Source organism: Dermacentor andersoni, chromosome 5, assembly GCF_023375885.2.
Source record: "Dermacentor andersoni chromosome 5, qqDerAnde1_hic_scaffold, whole genome shotgun sequence".
Classification (NCBI taxonomy): Eukaryota; Metazoa; Arthropoda; class Arachnida; order Ixodida; family Ixodidae; genus Dermacentor; species Dermacentor andersoni.
In genome coordinates, this window is record NC_092818.1 from 141987777 (window position 1) to 142009167 (window position 21391).

The 21391-nt window shown below is 45.7% G+C and overlaps 1 long non-coding RNA gene across 1 annotated transcript in view; it reads left to right on the forward strand.

Moving 5' to 3' along the window:
- The first annotated feature begins 674 nt into the window (after positions 1–674).
- Positions 675–21391, forward strand: part of LOC129385088 (uncharacterized) — a 43366-nt gene continuing 22649 nt past the window's right edge. Inside the window, exon 1 of the long non-coding RNA XR_008612646.1 lies at positions 675–893. This is a non-coding gene — a long non-coding RNA (uncharacterized lncRNA). The remainder of the gene's footprint in view (positions 894–21391) is intronic.

Here is a 21391-nt window from a genome sequence, read left to right on the forward strand (position 1 = left end):
GAGAAGTGTCCCAACCTAAAGGAGCATATATAAGATGTTTCAGCGAACACTTTCAAAATATTTAAAGGTTGCCTGTGCTAGATAGCTCAGTTCTAGTTGATGAGCCGGTCTACTCGAAGCGGCGGACACTACTTGCACAAAAAATTGAAATGAGAAATCGAGTAAGTAACATGAATTCACTAATTAGTTTTTTAGTTAATTATCTTAGACCCCTATTGCAATTTACAAATTCTTGCTAAGATTTCTTTCTAGGACTTCGCAAGGCGGATCCCCTTTGAACTAATTCTCAGGACGACACCAGTTTCGAGATACAAATTCCCGAACTTTGCGGAGAAATACATTGGCGTCCCAGTTGTGTGCTTCAGTGCATGAAACGACGTTTTGTTAACAAATTAACTGTGACGCCAATGCATTTCGCTGCAAAGTTCGGAAATTTATATCTCAACACGTGTTATATTGAAAATTCGTTCCAAGTGGATCCGCCTTGCGAACTGCAAGGCTAGAATTTGTAAATTGCAATATGGGCCATAATGTAATTAGCTAAAAACTTAATTAGCAAATGCTTTATTAACTAGTGAATTTTGGATCTCAGTTTTTTGTGGAAGTATTGTCCGCTGCTTCGAGCAGACGAGCTCATGAACTAGAATTGTGATATCTACCACAGGCAACTTTTAAAGATTTTCGAAAGTGTTCCCTGAAATACCCTGTATCTTACACCATGCTTGGTGCTGAATCATGCTTTTATTGCGATAGCAAGTATATGGACACTCCAAGCGCATTTTCCCCGTCGGTGTCGTTTCGGGTTCTTTGTGGTTTCTTCCATTGCTGTGGCACCAGGTAAGCAGCTGCAGTTCCCGTACAAAGCTCCGCTGTACGTCATCAGCTGCAGAAAGGTAAGTTACCTGCGTCATTCTGGCATTTAAACATTATAGGAAAACTGAACGTAGAGGGGAAACGTGCGAATCGTAAATGTGCGACATTACTAACGATACCGTACATAAAATATGACAAAGACAGATGATTTTTAAGCATTCACCCATCCTGAGGCCTTATTTCCTGCGCTTTAATAAAAACTGGAGGACGCTTACGCTTCGCCTTTAAGAGTGGAACGCGACAGATTTCAAACATCTCTGATTGCTTGTGGGCAACGAACGCGCTACACCTCGGCTCCGCTAATGATAGTCTCTAATTGCATTCATTCAAGCCGGATCTCGTAAATTTTGGTATCATCATCGCAGTGAAGTTCAGCGGCACAAGTGGACACCACTTTCATCAAGGTGGGCCCATTTTTGACGAATTTCTGAGAGTCTGAAGCTTTCGCCGTCCGCCGCGCCGCTAGGCCTAATGGCGGTGACTTCCGCCAGCCCCGGCCATATATGGCGGCTCCGAAGACTGTGACTGGCTAGGATCCTGCTTCTATGTAAGTCGTACGCATGGATACTGCTCAACTCGATGACCTTCCACCATCCGCAGAATAACTTTCGGACGACATTGTCCGAACATGGCGACGCAAGCACAAGCCGCACGTTCCCAAGGTCACCGGCGCCGCCGATCCGCAACAGGCTGCGGCTCGTTTCGCGCATGCTCCACACGGGGGCACAGCTAGCGCGGTCTTGAAGGGCGGAACCCGCAAGCCCCAATGGCGGCCGCAGCACACGCCGCGCTTTGGGCGCGACGAACTTGTCGTGGTGCTCAAGCCACGCACAACACTGGATCTGAAGGCGACCTTCGTTCCAGCAGGCCAAGTCGGAGTTGCGGTGCGCAACCTCATACGTGACTGTGGACGGGTTTTCCTCTCTGTATGGCCCGTATGGGATCAAAATGCGTTAGTGTGTGGACTGAACTCAGTGCCCGCCGCTGAGAGGCTCCTCGGGGACGGCATGTTGGTGGTCGGGGACTGCCAGCTCTCATTCCGTGGACACGTCAAAGACTCGGGCGACGCTTGCAAGGGGGTCATCAACATTGACCCCAATGATACATTGGTCTCCTTCAAGCAAACGCTGAGGTGGAATCATGGCGAGATTCTTTCCGTGAGGAAACTGGTCGACACTGACGTTGCAGTGGTCACCTTCGAAGGGAAGACGGTGCCCCGTCAAATCTACTGCAGCTATCAGGGCATTCCTGTGAGTGTCTATAAGAAGACGATCACCGCATGTGACTGCTGTGGCTCGGTGGGCCACCGGGCTGACGTTTGCCCGAGGCCGCAGTCGGGACCCTGTGGCTGGCTCTCAAATGGCTACCACTTCCGGGGGCCCTGCTGAACATGAGTGCAACCATCGTTGCTGCATCTGCGGGGGCACCGGAAACACCAACTGAAGCCGCCCTACAGCGGAAAAATGCTGAACTCAAGTGCCACACCGAAATTCTGGCTAACAAAATTCAATCAGCAAGGCAAGCTGGGCGAGGTGGTGATTGAACATGTTCCTTGGGATGGGCAGCGCAACCCGGACGAAAGACAAAAGGGAATACACGATATGAGCGCAGACTAACAACTGGTTTATTTTTTCAAACAAGTGACTAAAATATACAGAAAATGTAAACACGTGTAATGTGACGCTTACAAGGGTGAAAGGGTGTTAGCCTATCTTGCCATTCAAAAACTCGGTTTCTCTATCCTGCAAAGCGATAGAAGTCTGGCTGACGCATGCGCCTGAGTTCACATGCATGAAGTAGGCTTCCACAATGTCGCGGTTGATTTGATTCATATTTTTATACAATATTTCGGTTTGTTCAAAGAAGGGTTTGCATAAGCAATTTCTACAATGCGCGGCCAGATTCCTGATCGCACATTGGTGCTCCCTAAGGCGGATGTTAAGGCAGCGTCCCGTCTGTCCAAAGTACTTTTTGCCGCGCGAAAGTGGAATGACGTAGACCACTCCCTCCGAGCATGCCACGAGCTGCCCCGAGTGTTTGACGCGGCACATAGCCTTAGATCCATGTTTAGGTCTATTGACAAGACTGCAAATCTTGTTTAACGGGTTTTTGCTGAAAAGACGACTTGAACACCATATTTCATGGCTGTCTTTTTTAACCCCTGCCTCATCTGATACACATAAGGGATGAGTGCAAACTTTTTTACCTTTTCGATCTGTGTTTGGGGTGCTTCCTTCTTTTTATTTTCTTCACTAGCTCTTCACATATTGACACAATAGATTTTGAAAAACCTGCCTTCTCGAGACGATTAAGTTGTTGCGAAAAGCTCAGATTGACGAGGTGGTGGCATGACTTTCTAAGGGCGGAACGTAAACACGTCATAGCAATACCTCTTTTCACTAGTTTTGAGTGTGCCGACGCGTAGTTTAGAATTGGTAACAAAATTCAAGAGCTAGAGGCAAAATTGGCCATGCTCACGGAGCCCCAGGCACAGGACGGGCCTTCGGAGCCCATGCAGCAAGCTGAGCTGGCGGAACAAGGTGACAGGGCTTCGGTCGCGACAGCACTATCTAGTGTCTCGCAGTGCTCGGGCAGCACAACAGTCGGGAGCATGCCCATTATGGAGCGCCGTTTGGAAAATTTAGAACGCACACTTGCGGACATGCCAGACAACATTTTGGCAGGTGTCAGTGCTTCCTTCAGGGAACTTTGGGAACAGGAGCTCCCATAACTCCAGAGCATAACTACCGCCGTGACTGACTCTGCCCTGTCCACAGTACAGGGACGGGCCAGCGTCCAATTTAGGAACAGCCACTCCCGCTCGCGTTCCCCGCGACCGAATTCGCGTAGCGAAAGGGGGTCCCTCGTCAGGCCATAGGCTTCCAGGAACACAGCCCGGCTGCCATCTCCCCGGAGATGATGGTGCCTCTGCCTGAGGCGCCATCGCCTTCTGGGAGTGGCCGTGCCCTCCGCAATTAAAAACAACCTTCACTATGGCTAGCCGACACTAGCGGAAAGTCTGTAACAGAGCCATAGAAGATCATATCATGAGAAGCCAACAAAGACGCCAAGGACAACATAGAGGAAATTACTTGTACTTACTAATTGAATTAAAGAAGTGATAAGGTAATGACAATGAAGCTAATTTAAAAAAAAAACTTGCCGCGGGTGGGGAACGATCCTACGTCATCGCATTACGCGTGCGATGCTCTAACCAATTGAGCTGTCGCGGCGCCGTTTCCCCATCTACTTTCTTGGGTATTTATGTTTTACTACAACTAACCTTGAGAGTCTTAGCCAGTGCCACCCCTCACAAACATTGGCGGCGGATATGGAACATCCTTTCTGCCGCAGGCGTCAGGAGTACGTGATCTTTTTGGTGAAAGGCAACTGGCCAATAAACGTACGCATGCTATACCTGAATGCATCAATGTTGCCGGATTCGAGACTCTCGTTCAATAATGAACGAGAAGAAAGGGAGTTAACCGAGGGGGCCGATTTGTTATTAATCATATCACGAGAAGCCAACAAACAAAGACGTCGAGCACAACATAGGGGAAACTACTTGTACTTAGTAATCGAATTAAAGAAATTATAAATTAATGGCAATGAAAGTGGGTGAAAAAACAACTTGCCGCAGGTGGCGAACGATCCCACGTCTTCGCAGTACGCGTGCGGTGCCCTAACCAATTGAGCTACCGCGGCGCCATTTCCCCATCCACTTGCTTGGGTATTTATGTTTTACTACTACAACTAACCTTGGGAGTGTTAGCCAGCGTCACCACCCACAAACCTTGGCGGCGGATGTGGGCGGCTTTAGCTGATATGCGCAAAGGTATGGCTCTGGGCCAATTCGACGCTAACATTACGCTGAGTTTCATACATTTTTCTTAATTATGTAGTTCACAGTGAAGTTGTAAATATTGTGGAATTCCCGTCTGCCATGCGGTGGTAGTTGCACACGTCACTAGTTCATAAAAGAATAAGAATAAATCGCTCCACAGTCAAAACATGTATTCGTTGTCTGTGCCCTTTAATAATAATAATAATAATAATAATAATAATAATAATAATAATATAGATGTGTCAATTGAGGTAAAACACATCTGCTCGTCCTTCGCAGAGTGGAAGGGTTCATTAATTTTTTTTTCTTATTTGGAACATACATATATTTTTAATATATCAACTACATGTGCCGTGATTGGGCGTGTTCATGTGGGTTACCTGAAGAGGCGGACGTTACTTGCGCTACAAATCTCAATGCTCAGGCAGCTAGTTCAAAATATTCCCTAATTAACTTTTTCATTGTTGACTTTTGAGATGCACGTTTAAATAGAGAAATTGAAGCTGAGTGGTTGCCAAATCATGCCTGCTTAGCAGAAGTTGTGAGACAGGTGCCATTATCGAAATATACACCCTTAAAATGCGCTACGAAATATATTGGTGATCAACTTAACAGTTTTTTTAAAGCTTATGGACCGCCAATTGATTTTATTAGGCAAACTTTGGGGAGGAATATATATCTCGAAAATGACGTGGGGCATTTTTGATCGTCATCAAATCCGATCGGGATCGAATTTGACTGTCGCGATTGGCTCCCTTAGGATTTCTGTTAAGTAGACATGACTTTACTGCTAGACTTCACTGTCGCGATTGCAGCATGTGCCCTAAAGTGAATAATTCGAAAAAAAGGTATTTAGTTAATCTCTTTGATTACCTTGTGAGAATTGCAATTTCTCGTGAAGGTAATTTCTGCTTCTCTCATAAATCGAACTGAAGATGCAGAAAAGCGCTATCTGGCCAAGGCGGTTGTTCTAACAAAAAAGAAAGAAAAAAAACAAAACAATTAGATAGCGAGAGAGAAATAAATAAACAGATGGTGCACTAAAAAGGGTGGGTGGGGGTGGGGCGAGGTTAGGGGTAACAGGGCCCGTATTCACAAAACACCCTTACGCTATAACTGTTCGTGAGATAACATTCCAGCCAATCATGATGCTGGACGTATTATGACCGAAGGCTACCGGCCGTGGCAAGGAAGTCTTACGAAGAAGCCTTGTGGAATTCTGCTCCAGATTTACATTAAAAAAAATCTATTCAACCACTGCGCGGATTCGTTCTTCACTGCTCGTCCCCTCAGGGCGGCGGACACTGCAGCTGAACAGTAGTCGCAGTCACTTCATCATTAAACTAAAACCGGTTAATTTAATTTTAACTATAATGGTGCTAAGACGAATGCGGCACTATTTCAGGAGGGGCACGCGGGAAGCGAGCGCAATTTACGTGATTTTAAAGGCGCCATTTCCCGCCGAGGCATTTCTCTACAAATGTTCACTTTTCTCCGCTTTCAATTAGAAATTAAGCTTGCGGAGACAACGCTTTGACATTAATCTCGCATTATGAACGGCCGCGAAACCGCCTCAACTTTGCTCGCCACTGGAGCTGACGTTGCGAGCCGTGATGGCTGGGGAAAGGAGGCGCTACAGGCAGCTTGGAAATAGCGTCCTCCCAGTTTCGGGGCTTAGAACGACAGCGTGCTTATTATCCCTCGGCGTGCTTCAACCGACTTGTCCAACTCTTTCCTCCTCTTTCACTTTCGCGAGAGATCGGTTTAGGCGGCTGGCGTCGCGTTGTCAAACATCCGAGTGCTCTTCATCAGATATGTTACGCTCCGCAGCAGAAGCTACATAGGCGTTGCCTTAAAACCGTGCAGTGTGTAAAAGACTGAGCTATAGAGCGAGCAGCCAACCAGAGGTCCAGTCCACAACACCTTTTGCCCAAGACAATGGCTGCGAACAACTGACTGAGATGCTTTTAGCCAAACAGGGCGGCTCGGTTTTTTTTATATGACGCAATGGGTTAAAAAGCGTTGGAGAAAGGAGTGCGACAACCAAGAAGACGGAATACAGATTGTTATCGCTGAAATATTTGGGAACCACAGAATTGTACACTATATTTTAAGACAATGTAGTTTACTCGGTTTCAAAGAAATGCTGTAATGGAGTGCACGATAATGTATGTGTATACGCCTCCTCGCAGGTCGTCGATCCAGTCTCGACGACAGTGAGGAAAACCAATGCGTGCGGAGTAGCATCTGTAGAGGTGTTTCGATATGTTGAGTAAAAGTGCATTGACGAAATTTTAATAGTAGAAACAAGATGCTGTCATGTTAGTCTTTAAACGGGTGTGCCAACCTCGTTAAGATGATTATATAACGAGTCCTGTCTTTCTTGCTTTTGAGCGGTTGGATATATCTGCTCTAGTTCACCTTATGTGATAACCCTGCTATACGGTATCTTTACGGGAATGAAATAAAATGAAATGAAATAATGCACACCTCTGTGTACGGCGTACTGATCTGTGACGCATGGGAAGCCTGGCAGATTGGAATGCATTCATATTTAGGAATAGCACAGTAACGGCTGTACATGTCGAACTCGGTGCATGGGCGGCTACCAGTAATTAACAGTCCTTTCGTGCTCACCGCCTCATGCTCTCGGTATTTTGTTGGCCGAAGTTGTAGTTCCGCACTAACGGAAGTACGGCACAGTTTTAAAGAGTGGTGAGACCCTGCACAGCGGGCCGTTCGATGCAGCGCGGTCGGTGGGTGGAACGGCGGAACTAGGTCAGCATTTTAATTGCATCTCGGGCTTGCTTGCGCTAGCTTCGGTTCATTAAAAAAGAAATGGCGTCCCGGAGTTGCTAGAAGTAAGCTCACAGGACGTGTCTCTGTCTTCGCGCTGTTTGTACCTTGTGTGTTTGCGAGCGTACGCGCGAGTTTACAACTGTGGAAAATTGGGCGAAATCAGAGACAGAATGCACAAAGCCTTGCGTTCTGTAAGAGCTGTTTGCCATCGGTAGGCCGCCCCCGCCAATGTCCAGTAACAGGATTGGCTGACACATGCTCTTACGAACACTTCTAGAGTAATGCTTTTCTCGTGTCATTACGCGCCTTGTTTCTATTAACTAAACTATATGTTTTATATACTTCTCACAATATAGGGCAACTATGTCGAATTTTTTTTTTTAATTCGACGCATCTTAACGTTTCTGATATGTGTTCTTTTCGACACTCTGATCATTTGTGCCCAAACGGTACGACCGAAAGTAATTTAGTTTAAAATAAGTTAGTCTTAAGGATTTTCGTAAATGCTTTGGCTGATGCACGCGAATATATGATTTCCTTCTGACAATCCTGTACTTGCTGACGTCAGCTTCTGCTAGCAGACGACAGTGTCCAAGGAGCGGGTGCTTGTCAAGCATAGTAGCCCTGCGCAAACGTTCCCCTTTGCAAAAACTACCTTTAGGCCTGTAGGTCTGCAGTATTTTAGAAAAGGATTCAATGCGCAATATACAATATAATGTACAAGGGGCCCCAGGAGGGTTCCCTTGCACATGATATTGTACATGGTTTTCAATCCTTTTTAATATTACTTCGAAATGATTGCGTAAATTATGTTCATCCTGAATATGAAGTCAGATGCACGTGTAACTAAATGAAAGTGGCTTAATCACGTACTTCCCATTAGCTTTCGATAAAGGTGGCACGAATTCGATCTAACCCTTTGTGTCATCACAGGCGACGAAAAGAATCCCTTCGAATACTGCGAGATGACAAAAAATTCAGGAGGCAGCGTTGGTCCACCAACACGATGTTATATCTCGATGCGTATGTTTAGGCAAAGTAAAATGGTTTGTACTACAACAAACATGAGGAGGTAGTTACCTTGTTCTCCAAAATAAAGATGTTGCTTTTGGCAACCAACCCTCATACTTACAAAACCTTGTTACTTTTTTTTGCGATTGTTAGATCCCGCATTTTATAACTTATTAGGTTACTGAGTTGCCTTTGGGTCTCAGGAGGTTGACGCACACAGACCTTTCGATGGGATGGCGCATGATGTTGGATTGTGGGATTTTATGTGCCCAAACCCCGATTTGATTATGAGGCACTCAGTAGTGAAGGACGCCAGATTAATTTTGACCGCCAGGGGATGTTTAACGCATCCAAAATGCACGGGGCACGGGCGTTTTTGCATTTTGCCCCCAGTGAAATGCGGCCGTAGTCGTCGGGATTTTATCCCGCAACCTCGTGCTTAGCAATGCAACACCATAACCGCTAAGCCATGATGGCACACGATGTTCAACGATTTCTTTTACTTGTATTTCCTATATTTGCGGCTTTCTGGCTTGTAAAACCAAACTACAGTAGTCAATTCAAATGGGATGCTGTGTCGGTGCTGTGCGCCTTCACTATGGTCAGTGCCAACGTCCATCACGCAAAGCGGCTCTCCTATATAGCTACTAGTGAAGCAACATCGAACCGGGTTTGAGGAAGAACCGATTCAGTTATTCAATTCACTGGCTATTCTAATTTGAAAACCGGATAGCCGGAGTGATCGGTTATCCAGTTGCTTTTTCGGTTAATAGTTTCCGGATATTCGGATAGCCGGATATTTGTTCTTCTGTACTTGTGCCGAAATCACCTCTGTTTTTCTCTTGTGTACTTGTATGTATGTATGTATGTATGTATGTATGTGTATATATATATATATATAGTTAATTTGTCAAACTCGATATCTGCTCTGGTTAACCTCCTTACCTTTCCTTTATTAGACACCAAATATTCGTGTTCGAATATTCAAATACCCAGCTAACCGGTTACTTCAAGCGGATATACTGAATATCCGTTTCTTGAAATTAGGATAGCCGGTTTTCGAGGCCGGATTCACTTCCCATCCGGTTAAACCGGATAGCCGGTTTGATAGATATTTGCAAGCACTAATCGCTACCCACATCAATTTCGATATTTAATTTCTAATTATTTAATGTTATTACCAAATTTCGGTGCAAACTGATCCACCGTGCAGCTAGAATCACACGGATGACCGAATCGCTCATTGTGTGTGCGAGGGAACGGGACGTGCCTCGGTGGCAGCGGGTCATGCCGCACAACACAGCGGCGCAGACAAGCTGCTTGCGGTGCGATTCGGTATATATCGCAGACGTCACGCGCCTCCGCGGAATTAAACAGCGGTATTACACGCTGCGTGAACACAGCTTACGCGTCACTGAAGGACGTCCGTAATTTAAAGAACCATTTATTCTAACGTAGTTAAGATTCAGAACATAGTAAAAATTATTGTGCAGAAACCATCGACGATGGTAGCCAACTTGAGCGAATGGCCGAATGTTTCTGAAGTCGCTGGCAATCTGATACCAGTGTCGGACGGCGCACTTTCGAGAGAGATCAAACCCGATCGGGATCGAATTTCTCGATCGCTATTGGCTCCCTTGCGCAAGCTGTGGGAGCAAGTCAATCGCGGTCGAGAATTTCGATCCGGATCGGGCTCGATCGCGAACCAAAGTGGACGTGTGACTGCTGTATAGGGATACACTACAAGCTCCAACTACAAAAATGCAGTGTATGTGCCTTTCACCTCTCAAAGGGAGCCTAGGCAGCTGGAGACCGCTCACAGCTTAATGACATTATTTTACTACTTTAAATGCTAGGCTAATTGGGGGAACTGAAACCTCGTTGTTTTAAGCTAAAATATTGCCTTTGTCTGAGTACGACCTTCGGCTGAGTACGACCTTTGGCTGATCAGAATCAGCCATGAAATTTGCCCAGACGTTCAGAATTCATCCAAAATACAGGGACACAAAGAAAGATCTGCACTAAGAAAACAGCCGTTTGGAACACGCAAAACCTCTTGACGTCTCGGAAGTAAGCAAACAAAATTGACTGGCGCATCTATGCAACTCGTGTTTGAGTCGAACAGCGTACATGTCGCCTTTTATTCTTAGGTTTTCACCGATTGGACAAATCTATTCATTCTATTAAAGGAATGACGCGCTTAATAAAGCTGTACATTTGTCGCAGTGAAGGTACTTAGGTAGCGCTTGCTGTTTCAGAAACAGGGCGAACTGAACGAGTTGATAGGCGTTAATCATCAACAAGTAAATCACAAAGAGGAACCAACCAGTCCACATCGCAAACTTGGTAGTTTCACACGAAAGCGAAGCATTGAAAGCGATAGCAAGATTTAGTGTTGCTGGAGCTTCTGGCCGGGTGTTCTTAACTATACGCCGAGGCGACATGGCGTATAAAAACAAGATGACTCGCTCAGTTCACCAAGGACACCGTGAGCACCTCAAGTAACGCATAAAAACGCGGAGAGAGTTAGGGCTCAGAAATTATTTTCAAAGGTCATAATTAAATCGGAAACGTTTCTTCAGTTTCTCCACTGTTTACAGTTGACATGTGCAACATTTCCTCAAAAGTAAACTTGGTGTGACGCAGAGTTCTCTCGGACCATTGGAAACATATATCCTAAAACAGCCGGGCACTGATTTAAACAGCCTTTCTTAAATAGCAATAGCTCTAAAAACTGACCCTCTTGAAACAATTCTCGTGCGTGACGCATCAAATGCCCCTATTACCTCAAAATTTCTTCGAGGACATTTGGCAAACTTTACGCGTGATTCATGAAATACATTTGTAAATTTCTCGAACACTTGATAAGTAACGTTATATAAAGCCTGTCATTAACCTACAGACTTCACATTTTCGGCACACCTCACCCATTACATCGCCCAGTTCTCTCCAAATACAGACTTGCCACCATCTTTGGTTACTGCCGGGCAGCGGAAACATTTTATAAGCGCTTCATATAACACCTCTAAACAGGCAAGAAGAAGATGGTTTAGCAAACTTTATTTAGCCCCTAATTAGTGCACAGTCTTCGAAATGCTTCTGCCGTATCACCCCTAACATTCCCCCTGTTCCCTCCAAATATGAACTCGATGAACTATTTCGCTCACCCACACAGCTTGAAAACACGCACGTAACGTTTTCATGCTTCATTAGGCGCACATACAGCTTCGCTGTAACAGAAACGCCCGAGTTGCCTTTTAAGGCCGAATTTGCATTATAATCGCTCGCCACTTACTCCGCAAGTGATGCGTCTTTGGAGAAAACTCTGGTTACAGAGAATGCCTGTAACGGTGTTACTCAACATGCTTTTCCCATCAGGCTATGTATACGCTTAATATCAACAGCGCTTATTTAAGTTATTTAATAAGCCTATTATAATAACTGCAACGCTAAAGCATGACATTAGGAGTTTATAACTTCTTTGCTAATATGCTTATTGCTTGAGAAAAAAAAGAAAAAAGAACACAGAACAAAGTATGCTGGTTCCACTCGAAATCGGTGCACGCGAAGCTTCTCAACGGTTTCAATCACGCACTCAATACGCTCTCCCGAATTTCCTTCCCCACGCAGAGTAACATGTCAGCGATGTTTACACGCCGGCTAAAATCTCTGCCTTTCATTAGAGGGTTCTCTCGCCCTCTCTCAATATGCTGTTGTTGAAGCGCTGCATATGGAATTGCAAGTACGGGAGTGTGTGCTGAGTAAGGAAAGTAACGCTGTCAAGCAACTCAATATAAAACCATACGATGACCCAAGCTCCGAGAAGAAAATTTATGGATTCCTTGGGCCCGAGGGCAATAGCCTGGGGGCTTCTGCCCTCGGGCCCAAGTTTCTCTGGACAAAAATAAAGTTCTTGCCATGTCATGCCTCACAGAGTGAACTCGAAAGAAGGTGTTGAAAATAAGAAGCCTGGAAAAAGAGAAGTTCATTGCTCAAGCATCACAATTACGTGACTGGCTATGATACCAAAAGCAGCCGGTATGCCGCTTGATTTATACAACAGTTCGGTGCTCAGCTAAGCGCTCACTATAGATACGGGAACACATTTAGATAATTCCGGCTCTTAGTATGAACAAAGTCGACGGATGCAATGAACCTGCGGAATAGCTTAAATAATTACAATGATGTTACTGGAAGAGAAATGTAACTAGCTGTTTCTATGGTAAGATCAGAAGTCAATACCTAGCAATACTGCGTCAACCAGATAAGTCTCTTTTATGGCGTTATGCGCGTGTGGAAAAATCGATTGGATAGTTATGCCTGATAGTTTACGCAGTTGCGCGCATTTGAGCAAGTAATAGTAGTAGGAAACATTCATTGTACAAAATATGCCCACCGGTCAATAAAATAAACAATACGCTTAAAATGAAAAGTAGAGTTTTGGTATATAATGCACGGCTCTACGTTGTGTTAAAACACGTTGGCGGGCTAGTTGGTTAGAATCCATGGCAGTGTGTCTACGTTGTGCCCGTAAATTATCGGTTAGGCATCCGCAATACTCTTGTACACAATGTAACGACATCACATAAAGTGCGAACTACAGCATCAAGTGCTCCCGCTTCAGACGCCTTAGCAGATGCAGGTTACGTAACCACGTAATCTCTTTTTCTCGTTGCCCGGCTGCCAAGATTTAAACTACAATCTTAGACTTCTACATCTAGACTTCCAATTTCCGGCAACTTTTAATCGCAGAACGCTCCAGAACCTAATCAAATACTTGCTCCAAAACATTCACTAGCATACAACATTTGAACACTAGCATACAACATTTGAATTCACTAGCATATACATTTGAATCGTGGAGGTAAGAGCTAAATCTCCTTCCGTACTTGAATTCTGTGCTGACGCGCGCGTCGCGTGGAGGGCAATCGTCGTGAGCGTAATTAGTTAATCCCACGTGCTTCTAAGCCTCGAAATTTCTCGGAAACTTGTCGGTGCCTACTTTTCTCGTCCCGGAAGCGGCTCGAAGCGCTGTTTCGGCTTTGACCAAGCTGCGTGCAAGAAACGGGCTTTGGACGTGGGGATCATGTGCTCATCACCGAACGAAGGACGTTTTCGGGAACGGCGGTGATCTTGGCGAAGTTTGCTTGCATCTGGACCGGTTCTGAGGAGAGGCTTGCTTCGGGGCACGTACTTGAGATGAACGCGTGCATATTCGTTGAGCAGGTGCAAGTAGAGCTGCAGCTGCATAAATTAATTTTGATCACGCAGGAGTCTCTAACTACTGTAGGCACCCGCTGTGGTGGCGTGGCGGCTTTGGCGTCGCACTGCTTAAGCTCGAAAGCGCGGGATCAAATCCCGGCCGCGGCGGCCGGATTTCAGTGGGGTATAAATTCAAAAGAAAAAAAAAAAGCGCCCGTGTACCGTGCATTAGGTGCACGTTAAAGAATTCCAGGTGCTAAAAATTAATCCGAAGTCCCCCCACCACACACACGCACACACTACGGCGTGCCTCATAATCAAGGTTCTGGCATGTAAAACTCGAGAATTTAATAATTTAATTAACTATTGTAGGCAGCGAGAGTGAGGAAGACTATATTTAATGAGGTTACACACAAACACAGATTTTTTTTTCACTGGAATGATTTTGTTCTTCAAGTTATTGTATAACGCAGTTTTTTATGTTTCGTTCATGAATACCTCACCTATAGTTTCGCTTCAGTTAGTTTGACTTCCCAGTTACGTACAACTCTGTTTTTCTTTGTGTCATATTTCCTTTTTTATGTTTGTGTCTCCCCGTCGCCCGATTAATGTCCCCATTTGTGGGCACGTGCCACAGCTGAGCATCATAATTATTATCATCATCAACACTGAGCAATTTCATGGCCAAGTTGCGCCTTTTCACTAGGGAACAAGTCATATGCACTGTCGCACGTTCTCACAATAAACGGTTACAAGTAATTTGTTTTCGAATTTTCCCCTCTTCGCCCGATGACCTAAACCCTGAGGAATGCTTACGTCGTCGATTTACAGAGGCGCCTTGCAAAGTCGTAAGTAAGAATTTGCATCACTTATCGGCTTTCCAATATTGGCATCGACACGAGAAATCTCGGCTTGTCAACTCGTCCCATTTTCCTTGGGGCAACTCCCAAACTCTCCGAAAGGAAGCTGTCAATATTACTTCGCTGAAATCGCGTAGCGCGTGGTATTACCTTGCCTGCACCCTTTGCCAGCCAGTGGTAAACTTCAACGAGAAAATAAAAAGAACGTCGAGATGGCGTGCCTTGGTACAACTTTATTAAAAGAGGGATGGCTCATCGGCATATCAAGGGTAATGGAACGTCAAGATAAAGCGAAGTGATATAAACTTGAATGTCTCTCTGTCCATTCATTAAAGAGCGTTGAGGCCCGCCTTAACGTCGAGATGAAGCGAACTTAACACTCTTTAATGAAAAGACAAAGCAACAATCAAGCTTATTACTTCAGTGCGATCTCATTCATCTCAAATTTTATCCTCACTTTCTCTCTAGATGGAGTTTGCACTGCGTGTAAGTACGTTCACATTTCCTTTGTGTCTTACATTTTATTGCGATAGCAATTACATGGACACTCTAGGCGCATTATTGTCGTCGGCGTCGCCGTGATGTTCCATATAAAGTTCAAGGGCGACGCCGCGGGTCGTATGCTGTACGTGCGAGTGAAAGCACGCGAGGGAAGTTGACGATCGCGGCTCAGTCTCGAGTGCGCGAAGAAGGAAAGCGGAGATCAAACGCGCCGTCTTCCGTCACGCGAAAGGCCGTAGGAGGATGGGTGGGAGGGGGGGTAAAGCGGGGTGGCGTTGCGCTCCGGAACTAACTGCGTATTTCGGGACGGGGCGCAAGGAGAGCTGACGAGTGCGGCTCAATATCGCGCGCGAAAAGGAGGAAAGTGGGGAGGCAGCGTGGCAGGAAGGGGCTTCGACTCCGCGAACAAGTGCGTCATTTGCACGGCCGCATGCGCTAACGCGTGCAATAACGCGCACCCTATCTTTAAAAAGGATCTGCAGACGGCTCACACCTTCGTGCGCTCGGTGTTCTCGCCGCTCTTGCGTTGAAACGATACACAGCATGAAGGTCACTTCCCTCACTGCTGCCGCGCTTGCTCACACTAGCGTTTTGACAGCCAGTGCCCGCAATCATCGAGTGTGATGGGTTCATCTTTGCGTGCGCATGCTGACACCATGCTTGTTAATTCGGTTAGTAAGGGAATTTTTCCAAGTTTATACGGCCGATAAAACTACCATCCTTAATTCGTGTAGCTGTCTACTAATTTGCTATCGGAATCGATGCTTCGCCTTTCGGGTGAAACTGCGACTCTTTTTAAACGCACCGAGATCATGGCGTTTAGATTTGTCCCGAGACCGGCTCGACGCATCACTTCTAATCAAAGGGAGTAGCACAAAGAGTCTTTCGAGCCGATAAATCACGACAGATACAGTCGCAATGGCAGTTAATTACGCAAATGCGCCGCTTCCCACTCAGCGCACATGAATGTCTTTGCAGCAGCCTCTCGATGAATTGAGGGCAAAGAAATAAGATACCAGGGACCCTACAGCGTAAAACTATTCCAATCTGTTTTTATTCTAATTTCGCTACGTCAAATTTACGTAACCGCCGACGCAAGCATCGGGCGGTGACCCGCAGCAGCGTTACTTGAACCGCCCAATTAATCGCCTTCCTCGTTAATAAGAGGTCACTTTCGTTTGCTTTCAAAGTGAATAGCCTTGCCTACCTTGACAGATTTTTCTTATCTAATTGGCTGGCAGTAGGCGAGGAGTAAGCAGAAGATAAGTTTCTTATGGTGGGGTCGAGCTAGCACAGTGAAAGTAGACAACCGGTCGAGGAGAGTGGTTGCCGGCGTCTGCGATGGCCCGCTTCCTCTAACTCAGCTTGCGGTGGCTGGCCGAAAATCGCGGTGGCGTGCAACGGAAGGTTAAGAATGCCACTAAAACGTATCCTGAGTGAAGAAGAATTGGCAGAGCGATGTCGTATACATGCCGAAACGGTTCGACAATGCTATATTTCCACATAAAAAGTTTTATTATATGAAAATAAACCCGTTCTCCCCTGCACCTTGAGGTAGCCAGTGCCAGAGCAATCGGTGGGCAGACACCTTGACCCCTTGTGTTCCCTTCGGAACGGGGCAATCAATGGCTATTTCTAAAATAATTCATTTTAGAGCGCAACTTTTAGGCGCCCGTTCCTGCAGCGAGCGTCCGTGGCGGTGGCGGTATAACCGAGCGAACGAGCACAGCGAAATGCGAAAGCGAACGCGGAGCGCAGCGAGGGATGAAGGACGCGAGGAGGAGAGTAGAGAGGAGAGTGCGGTGGTACCATGGGGCGGAAAGCGGAGGAGGGCTTGGCGAAAGCGTGAGAAGAAAAGCGTAGTGCGGCGACGATGGCTACAAGATGGCGCCAGAGTAGCGCGCGTCGTCTGTATGGAAATAAAGCGCTGCATGAGCAGAAGTCTGTCGGCGGCGGCTGCTGTGAATCGCGCCCACGCGTCACCAACGCGCTGGCTCTCGTGATCGCCAGTTTAGCGAGGCAGTCGCGCCATACTTCGCTCCGTTTGGAAAGTGCTGCACGAGACAGATTGTCCGCGCCAGCCAATATCGCGCAATGAAAACACATCCTGCGCTCAAATTTTGCATTATGGAGTATCGTAATCGTCGGTGAATATTTTTTGTTCGGCATATTAATGCATCTTTCAAGTGTACACGACAATTTGACGTGATTAGTTTTCGCGGTTTTGTGACGTCGCGTGACAGAGACGTGAAGTGGGCGCAGTCCGAAAGCTTTAGAACAATAGCGGAGGGCTAATGGCGAAGGAAGTCTGGAATCGTCAATAACATTTTTTTTCTTTTCAGTTTACTCGAGCAGAATCAGTGTGTACACGTCATATCAAAATGGGAGCTCAAACAATTTCGTAACGTCGCGTGACAGACAAGCGAAGCTAGAGCAACCTGCAAATTTTTTTTGAACAATTGTGGAAGGCTGATTGCAGAAATAGAATAAAAACAGTTCTAAATAGCTATAACGAATAGCACCGCAGATCACGCCTTCTGCTCGCGTTTGAGCAATATGTATGATGTCCCCTTCTGTGCACCACGTTCACAAAAATTTCTTACTCTATATAATTTTTCGTAAGAGCAAATTCTAGCCAATCCTTATGCGGGACCTAACATGAGCGAAGGCGGTCGGCCAATGACAAAGAGCACTTACACACGCCATGGTAGCTTAGTCGCTATGTAGTTGCGCTGCTGAGCTCGAGGTCGCAGGCTCAATCCCGGCCGCAGCGGTCGCATTTTGATGAGGCCGATGTGGGAAAACCTTCGTGCGCTTAGATTTAGATGCATGTTAAATCTAAAGACCCCCCCCCCCCTCCCCCAAGCGGCGCCTCATAATGGGATCCTGGTTTTGGTACGCAAAACCACAGAATCTTAGATGCATCTCTAGACCACACCGAACTCTTAATGGCATAGGGCATTATATTAAACGGGTTCTTCAGTTTACGTTATTTTTTTATTTAGCCATTTTGTATTTGCCACTGCGTGTGTGCCAATTCTTGGCCAATTCTACAGAATGGGTGTAAGTGTTATTGTGACATGAGATCTACATGATCCTTAAATGTAGCTACACAGATGTGTCGCACTTCTCTGCGCGTACACCTGTCATCGCTATTCTTCCGTCGACAGGCTCTCGTCCTCATGACGTCGCTGCGTAGACATCTCGCACTCTGCACGAGATTGCGTGGGAGCAAAGTTGTGACTCATGTGGTGGATAAACATAAACATTGCACGAGGTCGCACGCTGCATATGACGAAAGTAAAGACAAGTACGCGTATTATTACCTTAGTCGTATCTGATTTAATACACACTTCTTGAATAAAGCGTCGCGTCGCATGTATTCTAACGCACGCATTGTATTCTCCGTAACATTTCTTTTTATTGTATATGCGATGTTTTAGACATCAAAGCCTCGCCTTCAAAGGCGCCTGGCAGAAATACCACACAGGATGCTGAGCAACAAGTTCTCGTAGCAAGTTCTTGTATGCGAGCATTTCTTTATGACACTTGTCACCTGCTGGTTAAACACGGGAGAGGTGACAGCCGTGACTTGTCATTATGCTGCACATTTCGTAACGGACGCCACATCTTCCGTTATTTATTAAATAATAATAGCTTCTTTCAGAGGGTCTTTCTCGCCATTTATAACGGTATGCCTTACCGTACGCGTTACGGTGATCTGGAGACAATAATTAAAAAAATAAGAGCGAGTATTTTCCGAGGGACTTGCTCTCTCGAATCATGTAAACGCGTGAAGAGGGAAAAGAAGAAACAGTGAGCTTATTTTCATTGCACTAAGTAAGCTGGAAGGTAACTTTTCAGGTAAAAAAAGCAAATGGTGTTGAATGGGTAAATCCGAAAAAAGAATGCGACGAGCAACACGGAAACAAAATGTAAAACGAGTGAAGTCAAATTTAAGGGAAACCATACAACGCTGCAGCTTTCCGCGACCGTTTCAGGAATCCATCCATTTGATACTTCGTGACAAGTGCTCGCGTCCTCTCAAGACCAGAAGGCGTCTGAAAAAGCCGATACGAAAGTAAACGACGCTGGGCATTTCTTTCACTTAAGCAACTTCGTTCCTATACAAGTCAGAAAAGCAAGTGAAGACGAACGGCGACGCCTGTGACACTTTGAAAGCGTGATGTTTCCAAGAAGTTGATTGGCGTTGGTTGTTGCGACCTTGGAACACGTACAAAACAATCGTAAACTCTCGTTTAGCGAGCGCGCTATAAGTCACGCGTAAACTTTAACAAATCGGTGTCTTGAAAACAAACACTAAAGAACACGCTGTTTTTACGCCGGCCATTCTGAACATTAAGACGAGAAAAGAGCACGAGCGATGGATAGGAGCTAAAAGTTCATCGTTTACTGCGATTCAAAGCGTGGAAATCTTATCCAAGTACTGCCAGCGCAGCGGTTCTTTTGCTGTAACTTAAAGAAAGAGTATTAGTATTAGTATTAGTATTAGGGTTAAAATTATATTCGAGTGCTGATTGCCGTGCTATCGTTTGCTAACGAAGCTTTCCCTCAAGTCTAAATATTTTAAGGCAGTTTGTCGTGTGCGTATCGTGGCTACGCACGCTTATATCGCATTCCGTTTCTCTACCACGGCTGCGCTTTAAAACCACGGCGCTGCAGTTTTTGCTTTTCTTTTCTTTCTTCTTCTCCGCCCTTAAACTGGCTCTCTCAACTACTACACGCAGAGACAAAGAAACAGCGCGCGCATTAGATCCCATAGATGAGATGAATATTTACAATTAGTATTAGGGTTATAATTATATTCGAGTGCTGATTGCCGTGCTATCGTTTGCTAACGAAGCTTTCCCTCAAGTCTAAATATTTTAAGGCAGTTTGTCGTGTGCGTATCATGGCTACGCACGCTTATATCGCATTCCGTTTCTCTACCACGGGTGCGCTTTAAAACCACGGCGCTGCAGTTTTTGCTTTTCTCTTCTTTCTTCTTCTCCGCCCTTAAACTGGCTCTCTTAACTGTACTACACGCAGAGACAAAGAAACAGCGCGCGAATGCGATCCCATAGATGAGATGAATATATATATATATATATATATATAGAAAACTATCAGTCATAGCTCTCGTAGTATAGCCCTCTGGGCCGTTTCCTTTTTTTTTTTCCGAAAGTAGTCCTATTAGGGTTATTATAATTACACGAAGGTACTTCGCCCTCATCAGCAGCAGCCCTTGGTATAGTTATTCTGGCGGCTAGCTTCCCACGCTATGCGTGCCGCCATCGCACCTGGTTAAGCTTTTCCTAGACGCGTTGTCCGCGCAACCTTGAGCGATCGGAAAGCACGTTTCCCCCTCTTGGCCGGCGGAGAAGGGATGCTTCGTTCCGGCCGCGAAGCTCTCCACATCTCTGTAAGGTGCCTTGTGGATGTCTCGCGCTGAAGATGCCCTCTCGGTGAGCGCATATTTCACCCCTCATCTTTTAAGAGGTTCAATACATACGAGCATTTGTCTAGCAAACCAGATTTTTTTCAAGGGAATTTTCCACGTCTCAGTAATTTCTCTCGTCGTATTCGAGTGCTGATTGCCGTGTTATAGTTTGTTAACGAAGCTTTCCCTCAAGACTAAATATTTTAAGGCAGTTTTCCTAGCCTCTAAAGCCGCTCGAGTTCGCTCTTCTCCTTGAGCGGCCATTTTTCCTAGAAAGTATGCCTTCCAACTACTCTGCCCTTAAACTGGCTCTCTCAACTACTACACGCAGAGACAAAGCAACAGCGCGCGCATTAGATCCCATAGATGAGATGAATATTTACAATTAGTATTAGGGTTAAAATTATATTCGAGTGCTGATTGCCGTGCTATCGTTTGCTAACGAAGCTTTCCCTCAAGTCTAAATATTTTAAGGCAGTTTGTCGTGTGCGTATCGTGGCTACGCACGCTTATATCGCATTCCGTTTCTCTACCACGGCTGCGCTTTAAAACCACGGCGCTGCAGTTTTTGCTTTTCTTTTCTTTCTTCTTCTCCGCCCTTAAACTGGCTCTCTCAACTACTACACGCAGAGACAAAGAAACAGCGCGCGCATTAGATCCCATAGATGAGATGAATATTTACAATTAGTATTAGGGTTATAATTATATTCGAGTGCTGATTGCCGTGCTATCGTTTGCTAACGAAGCTTTCCCTCAAGTCTAAATATTTTAAGGCAGTTTGTCGTGTGCGTATCATGGCTACGCACGCTTATATCGCATTCCGTTTCTCTACCACGGGTGCGCTTTAAAACCACGGCGCTG